The following is a 6,640-nucleotide window of genomic DNA, read 5'->3' on the forward strand; positions in this document are numbered from 1 at the left end:
ACTCGACACCATCGCCCTATTCGAAAAGACGGCAATTGAAAAGGAGTTGGAAGAGTATTTGCCAACAAGTAAATTCATTTCCAGGGGTGTCAAATATGCAACGGTGTGGTTGCTATTTGACACCCCTGAAGAGGCTTGCAAATTTGCTAGCAAACCCCTGGAGGGTAAGGAAATCTTATTCCTGCCCACGTACAAAAAAAAAAGAAATTAATGAAAGCTTGGATTTGCGGACTGCCACCCGACATAGAACCCGAGTGGATAGAGGAGACTATCCGCCGGGGTCTGGGTGGCAGCGAAACTAAGCTCCTTAATGTAAAAGTTCTTCCTGCGGCTGCTTGGGTTGGGTCAAAAGCAATTTTGACCCTGTGGACCCAATCAGCCAATGTGGTTCTTCCAGAATTTTTGAAAACGGCCGGGTGCAGGTACCCGGTGATGCTTGAGGGTCGCCCCCCTAAGTGTCATCGGTGCTTGGAGTCCGGCCACATAAAGAAGAACTGTCCCCGGGAACAAAATAGGATCCCGGAAGAGTTAAGTAAAACCCCTCTAGAAGAGGGAATGATAACGACCGAGAAAGCAGAGGACTCCTCAAACAGAGGCCGAATGAGGAAGGTGAGCAACAATGGGTGCTCACCAAAGGATAATAGGGATGAGGAGAGGAAGGCGAATCTTCCGGCCACGGAGGAGACGCACCCTCCCTCAGTTGAAAAGGGAAAAAAAAGAAAAAGAGGAAGAAAAACGGGACATTGCCGGCTGTCAGTGACATAGCACCGGAATGTCCCGGAACTACGTCGGTTGGGGTTGTGCCACCGATCAGAGAAGGAATACCGTTGGCGGGAACTGTGTCGCCAACGAAAGAACTATTGGTCCTCTTCTATAGAGGAGGTGAAATTGAAAAGGTGATGGAAGAGCACCACAAGGGAGCACCTTTAGCCTTCACACAGGACCCCGAATGGCCTCCGCAGGTAGCTGTGGAGGCCGTGGCGTTCGACGTGACGCTTGGGCTAAAGGAGCTCAATGAAGATTATAACTTGGTCCCGGGCGACGCAAACTCGGAACTTGATTACGTTCTGAGGGAGGCGTGGTTGATGGTGGAGGGCGCGGGCACAAGCTATTTCGAGGACGATATGTAATTATTGAACTGTTATTATTAGTAATGGACTGCTAAGTCCAAAAATTGAAAAATTGTAAGAGGTTTAATACCTCGTTTTGTAATAATGGACTGCTAAGTCCAAAAATTGGAAAAATTGTAAGAGGTTTAATACCTCGTTTTGTGTTTATCTTTAAAAAGAACAATGTTTTAGAGAAGCGAATGTCGGCGGGCGCTTTTTGTCTTCTCCCATCCTTATCATCTTTCTTTCATTATCATTCACTTCATTAATGTCCTCGTCCAGCCCGCAAAGCTCACTTAATCTGTGTACTGCCTTTATGGCAAATGTTTTGAAATAAAGTAGCTTGCTAACCAACCGCATGGTTCCGGGTTCAGTCCCACTGCGTGGCACCTTGGGCAAATGTCTTCTGCTATAGCCTCGGGCCGACCAATGCCTTGTGAGTGGATTTGGTAGACGGAAGCTACCAAATATATATATATATGTGTGTGTGTGTGTGTGTGTTTGTGTGTGTGTGTTTGTGTGTGTGTGTTTGTCCCCTAGCATTGCTTGACAACCGATGCTGGTGTGTTTACGTCCCCGTCACTTAGCGGTTCGGCAAAAGAGACCGATAGAATAAGTACTGGGCTTACAAAAGAATAAGTACAGGGGTCGATTTGCTCGACTAAAGGCGGTGCTCCAGCAAGGCCACAGTCAAATGACTGAAACAAGTAAAAGAGTAAAAGAGTACATATATACACACACACATATACGCACCTCTCCGTTCATTCGGCTATTCCATGTTTCGTTGAAGACAGGCTCCGTTAGGGACCTGCGCACCTTGAAGTAGTACGAAATCCGAATTAAACTGTTTTAAATAACGTCTTTGTGTGTGTGTGTTTGTGTATGTGTATGTGTGTGTGTGTGTGCGTATATACGCAATTCTATACTTTTGCTAGTTAAACTCTAAGACTGCGGCTGAACTGAGTCACTACTTTAAGGAGTTCAGTCCACCAACACGACGCCGGTCCGTTTCTTCTTCAGAATCCCTAAGCTACGAAGCCTAAAAGGTATCAACACCGGTTGCGAATGTTTAAAACAAATGCAAACAGAAAGAATCACATAGACACACATACAAATACATGCCCACATACACATGCATATATACACACACACATGCATACATAAATAGATATATATGTATATATTATGTATATGTATATTTCATGTATATATATATATGTGTATTTTTTCATATATATACATATATAAATACATATATACATATAAAGACATATATATATATATATACATATAAAGACATATATATATATATATATATATATATATATATATATAGTGTGTGTGTGTGTATGTATGTATATATTCACACACACACATTCACAACAAAAGTTAAAATGATTAAAAAGTATAAACACCTGAAAACACACTTGACGGCAAAGTTCAAACAAAACATTACCAGTTACATTAATAAAAGATTACATGAAAGAACATTTACAATAGGAATCGATAGAACACCTATCGACTTGATGCCATCCTCAATCAATCGAGTTGCTAAGGAACACATACGAAGCATACTAAATCCCGACTTTTCGACATTCAGTCATTTACTATACTGTGCTGTGGTTAACCATTCGCAAACGGTTAACTGTACACAACTAGATGGCACAGCCACAATTTATCAACTTACTATGGACACAAATGTATAGACTCAGAAAAATATTGAACATCAAGATGCTAACATCAAGTGGAGGGGGAATAATTATTTCTTGAACAACCAGCTGCGAATTTTCTATAGATTATCCAAAGTCTACCTGATATATGGTCAAGATAAACTAACAGCTAGGCTAATTGCCTTTAAACAGCAGCAAATTGAAAACCTAGAAGGTTTGTACAAGCCAATGAGCCCACAAATGAGTGGCAAGTTGTATTCATTTGCATGGGATACCTTAAATGAAAATACGACTGAGCAATAATGTGGTCAAAGGCGACTCGGAATGAGTAATGTGAACACGTTTCTCCCAAATATCATATGAATAATGAAATTCTCCCGGTGGTTATTGCAAAACAACCAAACAAAAAATCATCTGGAAGGTACAGAAGCTCGTTGCACAGGGTATCCACAACAGCCCTCGTTAATTTGTTCAAAATAAGGAGTACTAACCCCCTTGAACTCAATTAGACTAGCTAAAACTGAAATGTATAGTAGCTAAACATCAGAAGCATTAGCCGAAATAATACAAGCCCATATTCTAAAGAACTATTTATCTTAGACACATATTTGTTTTACCATAACAAATATATGCAAATGTATAGAATCTGTCGACATAGAAACTTTTTATGTAAGCTTTTATGTTCAAGAAAAACTCGCCCTTGTTAATTAACATACGCCCATCACCAGATGATTCTGCTAGTTAATGACAAGTTGCGTTTGCGAAGATTTGAATTAACAATACATCTGGCATCGATAAGATACTTCAAAGGCGATGCAAAGTGATTGGTGATGATATGTTCAAGAACCATTGCATATTTGTTGAAGGATTTAACATATATTAAAATTTATGTTATTTGTTATTGTTATTTAGCGATTTCCAGGTAAAAAATTTAGGGCAGCATTTATCGATTAATAATTATATTATGCCGATGGCAAGAAATTCGAAATAGTTTACTTTCAAACATGTGTTTAAAAGGTATCTGTATATAACTGATATAAAATAAACAAAATCCAATAAAGCAGTAATTATACATTCTTCTATGTATGAGAGAGCTACTTATTGCATGGTCTTGTAAGTATAATTTCATAAACTAAAATGGAAGAGGAAGATATAGATGCACTGAGATAATATGTAAATTGAGTTGAGTGATATTATGTTGATAATTACGAAAGAAATCTTACAAATTTGTAAGTGAAATTATGTGTTTTGTAGATTCTTCATTATTGGATATTCCCTAAAGAAATGAAGTAAGGATGTTAGAAGCTCCATCGATACAGATTTATGGTCGGAATTATATGCAAGCCAAGTAGATGTATCATGGTATATGTTTACCGCATAATGAATTTCTCAAGCATTGTTAATAAATATGTCAACACAGCTAAATCATTAAACGGAGAATTTAAAACGATATTTAAAATGTTATCATTTGTCTTCAGTTATTATTGGCGAAGATATTATGTGTTTCACATCAAATCACGTTAAACAAGTTAAAAATATAGATATTATGGGAAGAAATTAAGAGAAATACTTAGAAAATATATAATAAATATGTTATAGGGATAATAAATGCTGCATAATCATATACACTGAAATCTTATCAAGTGATACAAATATAACTAATAATAGAATGATTAGATGAAGAGGAGTTTAGATAGGATAATAATATTAATATTCGTCAGCGGGCGAGGTGGTCGAAACGTTAGCAAGCAAGGTGAAATGTTTAGCGGTATTCCGTGTGCCGTTGCGTTCTGAGTTCAACTTCCACGGAGATCGAATTTGCCTTTCATCATTTCGGTGTCGATTAAATAAGTACCAGTTACGCCCTGGGGCCGATGTAATCGACTTAATCCATTTTGTTTTGTCCCCTCTATGTTTAGCCCCCATGTGGCCAATAAAGAAATAAATATTAATATAACTCTTCTGGTCGAACTGATGTTGAGTAACAAGAAGGAAAGTATGTCCTATAAAAATGTTCATATTAGGGACGATAAATTGCACAGTAGCTATGGTTCTTAATGATGGGTGCACATTGTAAAAATAAGATGTTCACCAGCATTCAATGGGATACGGGTTCCTAGCAACTGTAATACATCATTGGCTTATGTCTGTTAACAAAGACTCATGGCTTTGTAGAAGGAAAGAATTTGGATGACTATCAGGGAAACTTTTTATGAATTTCGACGGGCCAGACTTTACATACTGCATTTGAGGTATACAACATCCTTAAACTACAATACAAGCTCGAACACAAGGCCACGTGATAGTCGAAAGTTTGTCTTTAAATTTAAAAGCAAACACGTTGTCACCATCTGCTTACAGTTAACATAGTTGCCAACACTTTAGACACATTTTATCACCATCATGTTTCAATCTAAATATTATCTAAGGAACTACTTACGATATTACATTATCACATTAGACAAAAAAATGTTTGCAACCTCATTACATACATATATTGAATTACTGCCTTGTCATAAAGAATTATCACCATCGCATCAGATGCAGATAGGATCCCTATTTCATCACACCAAAACAATGTCACAGTTAACTTACACCTAAACATTGTCTCCCATCAGTTGGACACGAAAACTGACTTCATCGCATTATACCGAAAGATTGTTGCCATCACTTTACACGCGAATATCGTCACCACCACGTTTTACTCGAACAATGTTGCCATTTACAGACAGACATTGTCACCAGCACTTGATAGTAAATATCGTAGCCAACACATTATCACTAAACATCGCTGCCATCATATTATCTCCAAATATGGTCGCCATCAATATACTCCGAAATATTTTAACCAAAGCTTTCCACCGAAATATTGTCTCATTCAAAACAGATTCAAATGTTGTCGCCTTTGCGCAGTATTTAAAAGTTGTCTTCCAAAAGTAGTAAAAATGTTTTTTCAGTTATACATACTACAGTTATACATATTACAATCCGTTATAATATTACAATTAACTGAAAAATAAAAACCGTGATGTAATTGTTGCAAAACATTGAGGACAGTTTTAACATTTCTAACATTTCGAATTATTAGGAGAAAATATCTTTATTATGAATATGAATGTCTTGACTAATCCTTATAACAGCATATAAAATATACTTGACTATCAAATTGTATATGTGGATTTAAAAGTATATCTAGGTTCTATACTATATTTTCGATTTATTGGCTAATGATTGCCCTCCTTTTTAAATAACACGATATGTATCATTGTTTTAACTTACACAATGAACTTCTAATGATATAAAACGAAAATGTCAGTTATGTATAGCCGGAATGTCAATTATGTCAATCTTAAAAAGACATGTCTGAGTGTGTGTGTGTGGGGGGGATCAAATACATGTGTATGTGTGTAGCGTTCTCGTAATCAGGTTTGCAACGTTCTGAAAGGATGTTCACTAAAATTACTTTTCTACAAATCCCGTTTATATGAGCACAGGTATAAACGCTAAACCTAAAATTAATCTTCAAATGTTGCGAAAGAATTCATTCTGAAAAACCTTCCTATATTATTTAAGATGACAATTCTTCGCCCTAAAATCATAAATATAATACGGTAAAAGCATTCGAGGAGTTGTTTTGAGGAAAATGTTTTCTTACGCATATGCACTTAACCTATACTTATGTAGCTTACGTGGGCCATCAACTCCTTCTGGTGTCGTTGCGCACCGACATGATTTTGGCACTTGGCATTTCGAGACATGCCGGAGCTCATCCTATAGGTAGGTTTTCCAGAAGAGAGTAAGTCAGACAAACACGAAGAAAGATTGACGAGGAAAGAGAAGAATGAACTCCTCTAAATGACT

The 6,640-nt window shown here is 37.2% G+C and overlaps 1 protein-coding gene across 1 annotated transcript in view; it reads left to right on the top strand.

Annotated features, from left to right (window-relative positions):
• The first annotated feature begins 2,843 nt into the window (after positions 1–2,843).
• Positions 2,844–6,640, top strand: part of LOC115216514 (probable G-protein coupled receptor CG31760) — an 895,090-nt gene continuing 891,293 nt past the window's right edge. Inside the window, exon 1 of the mRNA XM_036506718.1 lies at positions 2,844–2,853. The gene's annotated coding sequence lies outside the window, so the exon portion shown is untranslated. The remainder of the gene's footprint in view (positions 2,854–6,640) is intronic.

The sequence above is a fragment of the Octopus sinensis genome, linkage group LG10, assembly GCF_006345805.1.
Source record: "Octopus sinensis linkage group LG10, ASM634580v1, whole genome shotgun sequence".
NCBI classification, from domain to species: Eukaryota; Metazoa; Mollusca; class Cephalopoda; order Octopoda; family Octopodidae; genus Octopus; species Octopus sinensis.